Source organism: Lissotriton helveticus, chromosome 6 (assembly GCF_964261635.1).
Source record: "Lissotriton helveticus chromosome 6, aLisHel1.1, whole genome shotgun sequence".
NCBI lineage: Eukaryota > Metazoa > Chordata > Amphibia > Caudata > Salamandridae > Lissotriton > Lissotriton helveticus.
In genome coordinates, this window is record NC_136067.1 from 711,774,043 (window position 1) to 711,789,442 (window position 15,400).

Below are 15,400 nucleotides of genomic sequence, written 5' to 3' on the forward strand. Positions count from 1 at the left end.
CCAGCTGAGTGCCAACAAAATGGACGTCCATTATGAGAAAGCGTGAGAACGCAGACCAATCTTACCATTTAAAGAACAAGAATGAAGCGGATATGTGGTGAACAAAGAACATTTTCATTGAAATGATCATGTGGAAGTAAAACAATGAGATGATGAGGTTATGCTCATCCACCCCTTGGACTGCCCAATCAAAACTGTTAAAGACCCCAAATGTTTCAGAATTTAGATAGATTAGCTAGAGAGAAAGGGTCAGTGGCGGATCCTCCATGGGGGCGTTTGGGCGCCGCCCCACTGCTTTCTCGCCGTGCAAGAAGGCAGAAACAAATAATAGAGAACTACCATTTGTTTCTGCCTTCTTACACGGCGAGAAAGCAGAAGTTCCTCATTGAGAGAGTGGGCGGCGTTACTCGAGGGCAGGGGGGAGTTGCTTTCCCAATGTTGTTATTACTGTCTGAGAGGCTGTCCAAACAGACAGTATTAACTGTATTACGAACAGTGGACAAGCCGCTCCCCCCTGCCCTCGAGAAACCCCTCCCACTCTCCCTGCTCTCTGTATGCTGCAGCATACAGAGAGAAAGGACATTGTTGGGGCAGCCGGCCGAACCAATCACAGCGCTGTGCTGTGGTGAAGGGGAGGGAGGCTGCCTGCAGCCTTCCTGCGTGACGACAGCAGGAGTCGGGAGTCTGGTGGTTGGTGGAGTTTCGGAGTCGGAACAGACTTGAAGGCGGGAAGAAGGTAAGTTTGACTTTTATTTTATTTATTTTATTTATCCCACTTCCCCCCCACCCGTAATCCCGGCCGGGCCCCTAGAGCAAGTATGCCCAGCAGGTTTCATATTGAAACCAGGCATCTTCAGAATAAACAAAAACGTAAAACCAAAACCATGGATCTAAAATAATGGCTACGTGAACTCGAGGAACCCCAAGCTATGTGTTATTTGTATAGCGGTATCTGCTAACAAAAACAGAAGTAGTTGCTGTTAAAGGGGCACGCACTGGACCCAGACTGTCGTGACTGTCGCCACTGTTTAGTATAAACATTACACTATAAGTCGGACTTGTATACTTCTGTGAATGCATTTATGGCTGAACATTTTTTTGTCACTGTGTGCATAACTACATATGTGAACTGTGAAGGCAGAATTTTTCTAATTAGATTGAAACTGAGCCGAGGCTGATAGGGCTCAAATATGATGAGAATGTGCCTTCTGCCCTGGATGTGATGTACCCGGGCTCGTGGAGAAACCAGCGGACATTTTAAGTGTACTGCACTGGTATTGTCTTGGGGTATTTTACCAGATAAACTGTTTGTATGATTTGTAGTTTCTCTTTTCAAATGGGATCGGAGTTCCCGCCTCACAGTGTTGAAAGCCTTTATCATAGTAGCCCAGGTTTTATGTTCGGTAAATAGAGGAATATAGGTTTAAATACCAGCAGGGCTGGTTCAGCATTTTGTCTGGTAAAACTGGTGTAATCAAATGTCCTGAACCGAACTATATAGAACATTCACTCCGCATTTTATCACATCGCTTGATAAAATTTGTTTTATATATTGCACTTTTGCCATCTCCTGAGTGTGTGAGGGCTTTGTCTCCTTAGTGCGCCTAGGGCTGTCACAGTGGCCCCTTTTGTTAGTGTGCATGGGGTCAGTAACTGTCCTTACTGTTTGTGTTGCTGTAGGCGGACGATTAAGGCTGGAGGCTACGGACTGAGAGGTATGTGTATGTGTGTTTATGAATAGGTGTGAGTTAGCTTGGTCTGGTGTGTGCATGTGACTTTTATTAATTGGTTGTGTGTAGGCATGTGCATGATTGTTTTATGACTCAGAGGGTATGGGGAACTGGTAGGAGATTATCAGCAAGACAGTGAAACCTTCTTAAAGCTATCTGTGGGAGAATACACATATGGGCCAGTTGTCTAATTAGGTTCAAGGGTGTTTACAGGTGCTTTGTGACAAGTGAAGGTAGGACCATGGCTATCAGTGGAAACAAAGCCAGCAAATAGAGAATTGGGTCATGTTTAGTCATGTTATGCATGAGGCAGGCCCTAAATGTGATAACTGCTAATTGAGGCCTGGGTAACTCAAATGTGTTGTAAAATGCACCAACTGGCACTTATTTTGAAGTTAGCGTTTCCTCAAAGGCGAAAACACTCCTGGACCCTCTGAAAGTAAGGTGTCTCGCACTTTTGCTCGGTCTAATTTGAGGAAGAAAATTACGCCTCACCTCTTTCAAAGTTCAGCAGCCACCACTGGAAAGGGTATAAAAGAGTATGTCCGGACTTAAGAAAAAACTCTCTTCTTCGATTTCCATCTGCGTATCCTGACATGCTGTCCGAAAGCTGAATTCCTGAGGCGTAAGAACTTTAATATTTTTCTGAACTTTATTTTTCCTGAATGAGTACGGAGTCCTTAGATGAGGTTAATAGCTAGAGAGAATAGGGAGGTAAGCTTTGGGAACTATTATGTCATTTGCTAATATTCATGTCTAATAATCTCTATTATAATGTGTTTATTTCTAAGCTTGGAATTAAATTGAAATATAAATGTATGAGCTAAATTTTCTTTCTTTTCTTAAATCTATTTTGCATTGAATGAATAAACAAAAGATTGAATACAGGTCATGCTAGAAGATTTCTCTTTAAATAAAAATTAGATAAATGAAGAATTAAGCTGGTCTTGTTCATCCTTAGCCTAATTTTTTACTAGCAGATCTATCGACAATCAATGGTGGTGTGTCTGAATAATTTATTGTGTTGATAAAACCATGGTAAAACAATTTAAACTGCAGATGTATATATTAAAAATGTTAGTTAACATTTTAGACACTTCGCTATGATCCAGCAGCTCTCCTTTGATTCACCAATCCATGAAGTAGAGAGAAAGTGTGTACGAGTGACTCGCAGTGTTATGGGCCCCACTGATGAGTAAAAGCATGATATAATACTTCAGGGAAAGGTGATGAGGATTTTAGAAATTATTTTCGGAGTAGCGCTGCATCAGTAATTAGCTTGGTAGCAGAGCATTGGTTGCTATAGAATTAGCTAGGATAATGTATCGGGCGATGTATGCAGGATTTGATGTACAGAATTATGACTAACATCTGTTGAGTTCGTAAAAAGTTATAGGTAGTCCTGAAAAGGCTTCCCGAAAGTGTGGTAAGCTAGTTACTCTGTCTGCAGGCAGAGGAAGTGTGGCAAGTGAAGTCGCACATCGCATAGTCTGTTTCAAAAGGTACTGGTATCGTCGTATATCACAGTGGTGTCATCGTACATCATAAGTTTAGGGACTTTACGTGTGAGAGGATAAATGCATAGCGAGGACAGTCTATAAAATCTTGGCCTTCAAGTTCAGGGATCATTGTGTATCCTGATTTAAAACTTACTGCTGAGAGAGTAATAGGGTTTAACCAGAGATTAAGAGAAGGGTAAGGTAGAGAGATGTGCTACTTTATCGGCGAGTCTAAAATTCTGTGGTAGAGAAGAGGTAAGCGCTGTCTACTGGAAATACAGAATACTTGTGCGAATGAGAAAACTATCACTTTTGGTTTCGCAAAACAGACGAATGGAGTTGTTTTCTGTAGTTACTAACCGTTTCAGTTGTATAAAAGTGTAAATACGGCTTCTCGATAAACCTTGTAAAGGAGGGGTCAGTCGGCGCTGCAGAAGCCGGAGCACTGCTGAAGTTAAAAGTGTCGCGCAGGTATTGGTCCTCGTGACCAAGACAGAGTAAGAGCTGATTGATGCATCAGTAAAGCAGCAAGTCTATTGGTTAAGCACTAAGACAACGTATCTTGTTCTAATTGGTGCAATATTGTGAACCGCGCTATGATAGGCTGGTGTTACGAAGCAGTATACGGAAGAGTGCGCGATCTTTTGAAAGACTGGAAACTTTCAGAAAAATTGAGTTTTATTACAGAGAAGAAAAGGAGAAACCTTCATGGTTTAAGAAATTGAAAAATGTATTCAAGAAAGACAAGGCGATAGTAACAAGAGAGGGAAGATTACTTCCTCCGCCAAAAACGCCTGCATCCTACATGATGACGAAATATGGCTATTATACAAGCATTTGGTTAGAAAATTGGGCTAGATATACCAAAAATTATGGTGCACTAGCATTTCCAGAAGTAGGATCTTTTAATCTGCCAGTTTTACGAAATTTGAGAGAAAAGATGATGAAGCTTAAACCGAGACCAAGACCAACTCAATTTGAAGCACTAGTTGAGTGGGAAGATGAGATGCATGAGTTAGAGCGAGAAAGGTTGGAAAATCATCGAGGACCAAGAGGTAGATTACGTGGACTATGGGGAGAAACACACGAAAGTAGGATGAGAAGATGGAGAAATGCTGACATGTGTGTTGGAATGTATCCGGTTAGATTGGTAGATGAAATGGAAGAGCGAAAATGCACAGAGAAAAGGAATAATGTGGAGACAGAGAAAAGGAAAAGTTATGGAGAAAGTGAATCAGAGGATACGATGTTGGAGGAGATATTAAATAGGTCTCCTGTGATTCATCGGGCAAGGTTGGATGCAGAACCTAGTTCGTTTAGAAACTTAGAAAACATAGGCAACCCGCAGGCCGGTACCAGATACTGTGAAGACTACATGTCACGGTGACAGATAAAACCCTTTAACATCTTATGAGAATTTAGAAGAAGAATCAAGTGTTTTTCCTCTTGCCCCGAAAAATTTGAGAAAATATCTATTAATACAATTTGGACTCATCTAGAACAATTATTTGGGATAAACAGAGTGACTACCTGTGGATGACTCATTGGACGACCATTTCTGCTCTAGATTTGAAGTTTTTAAATATGGATCTTTTCTAAACTATGGTGCTTTTATCCCCTGGTTTTGGTAGTGAGGAGTGAGTATCCACATAGGTCCTGAGGAAGGTGGTTGTAATACACCAAACCCACCGAAACGCGCGTCGACCCTGCGTGGAACCCTAAAAAACATTCTGTGTTTCCAACTATGTCAGATATATTCTCTGACATACTCTACTATGTTTCGATACTGTATGTATATGGCTGGTGTGAAAGTGTATGAATCAGAGAGAGTGTAGTGTGATCGTATTTATGGTATATTGTTTAACCAGGTGTGTATGGTTTTTTTCCTCTTGTATTCTCTTTTTTGTAATTAATTCTGTTTTTGTAATGTATTTCTGTATTACAATGACATTTTGAATTGAGTTCAATTATGTACTGATATGTCTACATGTTATATTTATAAAACATGGAAAAAAAGAATTTTATAAGTTGATAGAAAAAGATATAAAGTGATGATAATATAAATAAATCAGAAAAAAGTATATTGAAGAAAACACATGAGTCACTGTTGTGATTTGAAGGTTCAAGAAAAGGATATGAATAATGTTCAAAAGTAAAAATATATATAGGCTATGAGGGAACTTCCTAGTGTAGCACTAAGGTAGGGGCACCAGATCTGAAATCACACACAAAAAATTCTATTGTAAAGAGTCCATTGCTTGTGGTGCGCTGAGGTAGGGGCAGCAGATCTGAAATCATACACAAAAGATTCTATCATAAAGGGTCCATGATTTGTAGTGCACTGAGGTAGAGGCACCAGAGATGAGCATGCTCATGTGAAGGTTGAGTTCCATCTTACTATGGGGTTTTCCTCAGGACTAGGACGTGTGGAGGGAGTGGAGTGGGGCACCTAGGGTAAATAAAAATACAGTAAACTAACGAAATCCCACCTAGTTAGGTAATGGGCATAGAAGCTCCAAATAGTTACCAAAGAGCCGTCGTACATGGGGCTGAGTTGAGGGATGGGGGCACACAGGCTCCTAAAACCAGCGAGCGTGCTACAACCTAAAAAAAAAGGTATTGTATAAGTGGCCTATATTTAGAAAAGTGCCACATGAAAAACGGGCCTATACAATTGCCAGCTTAAAAGCACGGTAAAACTCATGTCATTGGCTGAACACATTACTTACATAAGGAGGAAACATTGACTTTTGTATTGTTGCCTACCCAAGAACAAAAGATCATTGTTACTGTGTTTTACTGTATGGGCATGGTTAACAACTGTTTAAGTTTCTATGTGGCTAAATGATATGCCTTTCCGACTACTTCCCCCCCTTTTTTTCCTGGTCACAACGTTCATGCTTAATGAAAAGCTTTTTCATATATGTGCTTTGATGAGGATGTGAATAAACAACATCTCTCACAAATTCAATGTATAATATTTCATTTGTGCAGTATAAAGAATTGTTTGTGTTCTTTGAAGAGTGTATACTGGGACTACTTTTCCCTGCAACATTACACCAGTAAAAGGCAGATGTTAAATTCTTACTGCTAACGCGGCTTATCGCCTGTTTTTGGATCGCATCGCAGATTTGGCTGGGCGTTAAAAATATCTGGAAGTGGTGTTTTCGTGTTTTATTTTGCACAAGAACGCCTACTCTGCAAATCATTAGCGTTACTTGTCGCTCTCATTCGTGGTGATGTATTTTGCGGAAGCTATCGCTAGAAAACTGGCGATATCAGCAGTTTGCACCAGGTCGAGAATAGGATGATAATTCTTTCGCCACTTTTGCTGCACTAAAGTGCCAATAACTCGGCGATAAGTCCTTGAGAATACACCCCATCATCTTTTTTATTTTTTCGTCCTGATTCACGCACCCAGCCGCTTTAAAAAAAAAAAAAAATTGATAATTTTTTGACCCTCGGGTTTTTTGTGTGATCCCCGAGCAGGCCCAGGGGGTCAGGGTGTTTGTACCCTGCCCACTTTTCTTGTTTTTTCATCTTTTAACTTGTATTTCGCATGTAGCTACAACAAAATCCTAATAAACACAAGGGCTTGTTTTAGAGTCACCCTATAACCCAACAGTGTGGACTTATCACCGAGTTATCAGCACTTTAGCGCAGCAAAAGTGGTGAAAGAATTATCGCCCCATTCTCAAGTCAGTGCACACTGCCACATTGCCCACAGGCTGACAGTACCAACACAGCGGGCAATTAACATTCTTCTGCAGCCAAAGCTGCTGGCTGTGCTGCCATTTGAGATGTCATCAGTGATGTCACTGACCATGTCATGAATGATGTAATATGTGTTGTCATCAGCAGTGCATTGCGGGGGCGCGAGTTATAGTTAGCTGAACTAACTATAACGGGGGAATTTCTATGGTTTTGCACGAGAGAAACGTCCAAATATAACGTCCCTGAAACCTATGGTTTTTTCTGTGAATATATATATTCACTGAAATTCAAGTTAGCCTGGCTGATGAAGGATGGTGCCCTGAAACCGATCCCAGGATGCTTATTTCTGATCCAGGGAGGACTTGGCTTGCAGTTCGGGCTGGACTGTTCCCACAAGGAACAGGGTCAAGACTGATTTGCATATGGCTGGGTCCAAACTGGGGTGGTGTGGTGAGCAAAAGAATGATGGATTAAACCCAGATCCTTGTGACTGGGGGTGAATGTTTGCATTGTCCAGCATTCCCTCAATCAACTGTTTCTTTTGCATATGTTGCCCTAAGTGGGAAGGGTATGCCCAGACTTGGGTCCCGTGCTCACTACACCACTGGATTCAAGCTAGCCTGGCTGATGAAGGGTGATGCCCTGAAACCGGTCCTAGGATGCTTGTTTCCGGTCCTGGGAGGACCTGGCTTGGCAGTTCAGGCTTGACTTTTCCCACAAGGAACAGGGTCAAGACTGATTTGCATATATCTGCGTCCAAACTGGGGTGGTGTGGTGAGCAAAAGAATGATGGCTTAAACCCAGATCCTTGTGACTGGGGTGCATGTTTGCATCGTCCAGCATTCTGTCCATCACCTGTTTCTTTTGCATATGTCACCCTAAGTGGGAAGGGTATGCCCAGACGTGGGTCCCCTGCTCACTACACCACTGGATTCAAGCTAGCCTGGCTGATAAAGGGGAATGCCCTGAAACCGGTCCCTAGATGCTTGTTTCTGGTCCAGGGAGGACCTTGCTTCACAGTTCAGGCTGGACTGTTCCCACAACGAACAGGGTCAAGACTGATTTGCATATGGCTGGGTCCAAACTGAGGTGGTGTGGTGAGCAAAAGAATGATGGATTAAACCCATATCCTTGTGACTGGGGGTGAATGTTTGCATAGTCCAGCATTCTGTCCATCAATTGTTTCTTTTGCATTGGTTAGATTGGTGGCATAGTTGCTTTTTGAACCTTAACAAATTGTCAACAAGTCACCCATAACTACTTTGTGAAATGCATCTATACTATCATGTGGTATTATGGGGTTGCCTCAGTTCCAATACGGACTGTTCATTTTTAGTCAGTTCATGGGACGACAAGTTAATGACTATTAAAATTGTCTCACCCATTATTTCTGCTTTCTTGATGTCCTGTGTCTCTTCCCAAGTAGCAAATCGTCCTTTTGTCCCTTCGCTCCCTCTCTGGGATTTAGTTTGTTATCACTGTTTCCCCCTTTTCCTTTTTGTTGAGGCTTTTCCATTATTCTGGTCTGAGTACGTGTCTGAACCCGATTCTGAGGTTATGCATCATTCTTGTCTCATTGCTGAGATCTGTTTATAATCTCTTTTTAAATATCAAAATTCTGTCATTTGCATAATTTTGCTTGTCCCTCAAAAATGTGTGTCTTTTTTTCTGTTTAATTTCTTCCTTATTTTTAACACGCCTATTCTCCATGGCAGAAAAGAATGAGTTTACTGCCTCCTTTTCTGGGTGCGATACAAAAGGGGATGATGGACGGAGTGTTTGAGCAAATCAAACACTCACCCCCAGTCAACTGATCTGGGTTTAATCCATCACCATTCTTTAGCTCACTCCGCCACCCCAGTTCAGACAAGGCCATATGCAAATCAGTCTGACCCTGTGCCTCATGGGAACAGTCCAGCCCAAACTGCCAAAGCCATGTCTTCCCTGGACCGGAAACAAGCATCCTGGGACCGGTTTCTGGCATTTCAGCCGTCATCAGCCAGGCTAGCTTGAATCCAGTGGCAAAGTGAGCAAGGGACTCACGTCTGAGCATACCCTGCCAACTTACGGCGAACAAAGCGATACAAAAGGGGATGATGGACGGAGCGTTTGAGCAAATCAAACACTCATCCCCAGTCAACTGATCTGGGTTTAATCCATCACCATTCTTTAGCTCACTCCGCCACCCCAGTTCAGACATGGCCATATGCAAATCAGTCGGACCCTGTGCCTCATGGGAACAGTCCAGCCCGAACTGCCAAAGCCATGTCTTCCCTGGACCGGAAACAAGCATCCTGGGACCGATTTCTGGCATTTCAGCCGTCATCAGCCAGGCTAGCTTGAATCCAGTGGCAAAGTAAGCAAGGGACTCACGTCTGAGCATACCCTGCCAACTTAAGGCGAACAAAGCGATACAAAAGGGGTTGATGGACGGAGCGTTTGAGCAAATCAAACACTCAACCCCAGTCAACTGATCTGGGTTTAATCCATCACCATTCTTTAGCTCACTCCGCCACCCCAATTCAGACATGGCCATATGCAAATCAGTTTGACCCTGTGCCTCGTGGGAACAGTCCAGCCCGAACTGCCAAAGCCATGTCTTCCCTGGACCGTAAACAAGCATCCTGGGACCGGTTTCTGGCATTTCAGCCGTCATCAGCCACGCTAGCTTAAATCCAGTGGCAAAGTGAGCAAGGAGTGCAAAAAAACGATGGATTTAGGCCCAGATCTCTGTACTGGGGTGAATGTATGACATTGTTCTGCATTCTGTCCATCAACTGTTATTTTTTCCTTTTCTGGGTGTTCATCCAAAAGCTCCTTAATTTTTTTTATTCCGCTATGTATTTTACCCGTCCTCCCCCAGCCTTCAAGCCGTTTCCATTCCAACACCGGCAGCGAGGTGGAGAGACACCGATGCGCTGAGGCATCAACGCCTGCTTCCTAGATGTGTGGGTCATGCCCAGGAGACTGCTTTGCCGGAAGTTCTTTCCTGTTCCCGATGCCCAGAGGCTGTGGGAAAGTGACTGCTGCAGCTGAGGACGGTCTGCCTAGCTGAAGTATCCGGTTGTGAGTCAGCTCGCTCAGAGAGCCGGGAGTGCACTCTAGCGCCCATGCTGCTTCTCCACCGACAGTAATTAGAAGGTGAAGGTGAGCAGTCTCTCAAGGGCCCCCAGGACATTTCATATTGTGCTGGATGCTAATTGGATCCCTACATCGCTCCCGCATCGTGCTGAGGACTGTTGCTCTTCTGCTTTATGCCAAGTGTGTGTGCCCTAAAGGGACTGATGTGCTTGACTGGAGTTTCCCCTGGGGAGGGGGGAGGGGACAACTCCTACTTGCTGTACCTACCCAGGACTAAATTAGGGGTCTACTATGATTGATAGCTACAACTTTAACTACAACAAGGCTTGGGGTTTAGGCTCTCACCGACTGTGGAGGTTGACTATGACCTGTGGCTTTCCCGGGGGTGCACTGACTGAGAGCAAGAGACTCACTGAAGTCCCCAAGTACTTAAGTTCAATGCCTGTGCAGCACTGAGATACAACAAAAGGCACAAGGCTTGCTGGTAGTGTTTTGTTCTTCTCCTCCGTGTCCGCTCCCCTTCTTCCAGACCAACCTGGCAATGGATGGGGAGTCTTCCCCTTTATTAGACGACCTCAAAACTGGAAAAAATTGCTGTTGAAGGACAGAGATACCTCCAGGCTTCACAACAGTAGTCAAAGAACCCCCAAAATAGCTAATACTTCTGAGAAGGGTCATGGCAGTGGGTGGCTGGTTTTTGGTCCCCCCGATCCAGTAAAGTGTTCTGGGCTTAAAACAATGGGGAAGCACTTAAAACACTTGAATCTAATGGCCATTGTGGATTCCGCTGCAAACTTCAAAACAAAAACACGATCTGCTCATATGACGGCAGCATCAGCCGCGGCAAGAGCAGAGCGTAGCCACAAATTACAGAGTGGGTCAGCAACAATTTCAAGCTCTTTGAGTTTGGAAGAAGATGCATTGGAGCCTAGAAGGATGCTCGGAACCGGGAGTCCAGTCATGGAGAGTATACCACAAGGGTGGTCAAATGTAGAACCAGAGCCATAGGAAGAGCTGGGTGCACACACTGAAGCACCAGAAATTTTTAACTCAGTTGTCCGGGTTCCAGAGGACAGAGAAGGCAAAGAAGCAGGGCAGCCTATAGGGCTAGTTCAAGGGAGGAAAGTAACTTGCCCTTCACAGGAGAACACAAAGGAGCTTATAGTCAATCAAATCTATGGGAAAACAAAGGAGTACCCACTATTCTCCAAAATCAAATCATCACTAGCTGTACCTTACTATCATAAGAGCACATAGGGTACCGACACATCCATTCCCCAATTCAAAGCTGCCACAAAGAATTCTTATGAACTTTGCCTACTACCGCATTAAAGAGCAGATACTATCGAAAGCTATCCAGAAGAGTCCATTTGTGATCAATGAAGCATCTAGCTACCGGATTTTTGCTTACATATCAGTGGCCTCTGCACGTCGGTGAAAGGAATTTGTCAAATTACTTTATCTTTTTAAGGCACAGGGCACGCAGGCTGCAATAGCACATCAGTCCAAGTTAAGGGTTCTAGTGAGAGGCAAGTTTCATATGTTTGCTGATATAGAGGAAGCTCAGGAAATGCTGCAAGAAATCTCCACCGCAAAATAGAAAATAAATATTAAACAGGATGTAATAATATGATTGAGGACGGGGGGATTGGTCAATCAGGGTGTTGCACCACGGCACCCAGCAGGGTGCCATCAGGGGAAGGAGGAGGGGGTATTGCGGGCTATTCTCCATCTCCCAAGGTGTGGGGGGCTGGGAGGGCACAGGGGCAGGAGGGTGAGGGCAGCAAAAAAAAACATGAGCAGAAGCATAGAGGGAAAGGTTTTGGAGAGTAGAGTATTGACGGTGACATGTCGACTTCAAAGAAACAGTCTCCGCGATAAGTCTTAAACTTCGCATAATGACGGTCAATGTAAATGGTACATTGAATAGGCGAAAGTACGGTGGATTAAGGAGATGGCTAACTTCTTTTTCGCCTCAAGTTTTTTTCCAAGGTTTATCTTGCCTCTGTTGGCAATAAGGGGGGGTCGCAATCTATTTCAACCAAGGAATAGATTGGGGGATTACCCAAATCCAGAATGAGACTCTCAAGGTAGATGGATATGGGTCACTGCCAGGATTAACTGCAACATTTTTATTTTTTTTAATTACTATGCACCAATCATAGATGATGCCACATCTATTATGAAGATCAATGATTTACTTAGAGGGGCCATGGGCACTATTATCTTGGGGGGGATTTTAACTTCATTCAAGATATGGCAAAGGATACGTTGAATAAAAATAAAAACAACTGGAGCCTAAGACTAGAAAAGTAATAGATGTAATAAAGCATTATTATCAGTTAATTGACCCATGGAGTAGAGCCCATCGGGAATTTTTGCAGTATAGCTGCTATTCCCGTCGATGCCAGTCAGCATCTCGTATTGATTTTTTTCCGTATTTCTCGCTCTTTGTACTGTTCCAGTTTGGACATTTGGGCTAATTCATTCTCAGACCACTCGCTGGTCAAACTTGAAATGGAAATAGATGCTAGAAGGAGGATAAGGTCCAGGTGGCAGATGGATCGACTCCTTCTCTCAAATCAGCAATAGGTAACCAGCACAAGAAAATGGATAAAAGAGTTTTTTCAGGACAATAATGGCACAGCATCACTTTTTTCAGTCTGGGGGCCTTCAAGGCCTCTGTGCGGGGGCAGATGGTGGCCTTTATGGTTAGACAATCAAACATCCGAAGGATACGCATAACCAAACTTTAGCTGGCAGTCGACACTGCTTTGTCGAGTCAGAATGCCTCTTCAGGGTGAAAGATTTAGCAGAAGCCAGCTCAATAAAGCAAAACAGGAGCTTAGGGAGTTTTATAACATAGAAGAAATAAATAGTTCACGGGCATTTCAGCAGCGAGTTTATGAGGAAAGCCCAATGGTAGGCACATTTTTAGCCTCATTGACCAAGCTAAAGCAGGAAGCGGCATTAATCACAGAGCTGCAAGAGCCAGGGACAGGGGCCATGGTGGGATCAAAAAGGAAAGGATCATTACATTCTCTCTAGACCGTTATAAAGAGCAATACAACAATATTTTTATTATATAAACCTCCGCATTTATCAAAGACGCAGGCAGAAGAGATGCAAGCAGATATTTCAGTAGTTAAAATTCAGCAAGCCCTTGTCGCAATGCCTGGAGGAAAAGCCTGTGGTAACGACAGGCTTCCAACAGAAGTTTATAAAGCGTTTGCTGAGGAGTTAGCACCATATTTGGTAGAGCTTTTTAACTATGATAAAGTGGGTGGCGTGGTTCCATCAATTTTTAAAGAATCTATCATTGTAAGTTTTGTACAGAAGGACAAGAACCCCAGGTACATCAACTCATATAGGCTGATTAGTTTAATAAATTCTGACTATAACATTTTAATGAAAGTCTAGGCGAATCGCTTTACCACTGTTGCACAAACATTGATCCATAAGGACCAGACAGGCTTTGTGGCTGGGATGTTAATGTCATCTAATACTGGGTTTTTAGTCCAATCACCTAATTTTTTTAATACTAACCCAACACAAGCACTTATAATGATGGTCGACACAGAGAAAGCGTTCGACTTGGTGCATTTGGATTCTCTTTTTTACTGTCTTGGCATGGTTGGGATTGCTCCCGAGGTTATTACTATGCTACGAAATATTTATCAAGGGGCGAAGGCTTAGGTTTTTATTCATTCTAACCTGGCCTGGACAATTAGTATTAGTCGGGAACTAGGCAAGCCTGTACTCTGTCCCCGGTATTGTTTAACTTTTTTATCGAACCCTTGGCTAGTAGGATCCAAAATAATGTAGAGATAAAAACACCAGTATTAATTGAAGGGTATCAAATCAATCATAACAAGACTGAAAGTTTAATAATTAATACTTCTAGTGATTTCCTCCCAGATAATCTTAAACTGCAAGCCCTCTCCCCTGACCCGATCCGATATTTAGTTATATACGTTACCAATCAGTATGCAGAAATCTATAAATTGAATTAAGAAGTCATGCTGAAACAAATTAAAAATGTACTTGATAAAAGGAAAAAAACAAAAAAAAATGTAATTACCTCACAAATATTATCACGTTCCATTTGGGCCTATTTGTACAGCAAACCCATCAAGTTCTTACATGTAAATGCTATCAATTGTGACCATTCCCAGAGCAGTTCATCATGTGGATTCTCATACGCTGGTACAATTAGAATCCTTATTCCCCAAGGCACCTGTCCACCTTGATGTAAATAAGGGATGTAACATCCCACCATCTTTTAACTTCCCTTTTGCTCAGTTTCTCATAATGATACAAAAACTGCTTAACAGTCTTTCGTGAATTATGTGGCTTAGTTCAATATAAATCAATTTGCACAAGCATGTCTGTCATGTTTTCATGGAACAGACTACACAGTGCTTCAGTTCTCTTACATTATAATTTACTCGTATTACTGATAATTTAGTCGTCTTGTTTCCACACACTAAAAAAAAGTCAATCAAAACACATCCCTAACTGCACAGCTATAGATGTGGGTCAAAAAACGCATTCTCCCTATTCATTTTTCCATTGGACTTTCAGCGCAGCTACAACCCATACCGCTGAACGGATTTGCACCAAATTTCGCAGAAAGCTAGAGTTTGGACCAGAATTTTTGAGTAATCAATGCTAAAAAAAGTGCATAATTCAGGAGATCTGATTGCCTACCACCACATCAACAAGGATGTGGTAGCCGCCATCTCAGGACTAGGGAGTCAGTCCTGAGTCCTCAAGAGAGGTTAAAAAAAGAAGATGTAAGGGGGCAGGTTAGAGATACTCCAACCCATGGGTATTCACAAACATTTTCCCAGGGGCCAAAATGTTTGGTCTGTGGTGTGACCGAGGGCCATATTTATGCCAGCAGGATAGGAGTTTGGGGGCGGGGGAGAGAGGGTTAAGGTCGGTGTAGGGGAAGTGACGGATGAACATCTAGTGGTGGAATTGCACAATGTGAAACCAGAAAACTTGGGATCAATCCTGGCTTCCCCACTTAACCAAATTGTGTGATCCTAGGCAATAAATGTTGTATTTCACGTTCCCTCCTTGTTCTTCATTATCACATATAAGAGGACTTCGAAATACAGGATGAGTGCTGTACAAAACACCCTCCTGTGTTTGATTTAATAAACTGGGCAGGGGAATGAGGATAGGACAGGAGGGGTCCCCCTCTTTGACCTAGAATCTAACCATGACCAGGTGGAGCCTGATGACTTCCACCTGGACAATTCAGACCTCCCAGAGGATAATCCAGAGGGCCAAGAGGATGCCCTTTCTGAACCTCCTGGGAAGGTGCAGAGTAGACCTAGGAGGTATAGATCCTCCTCTGCAGAATGC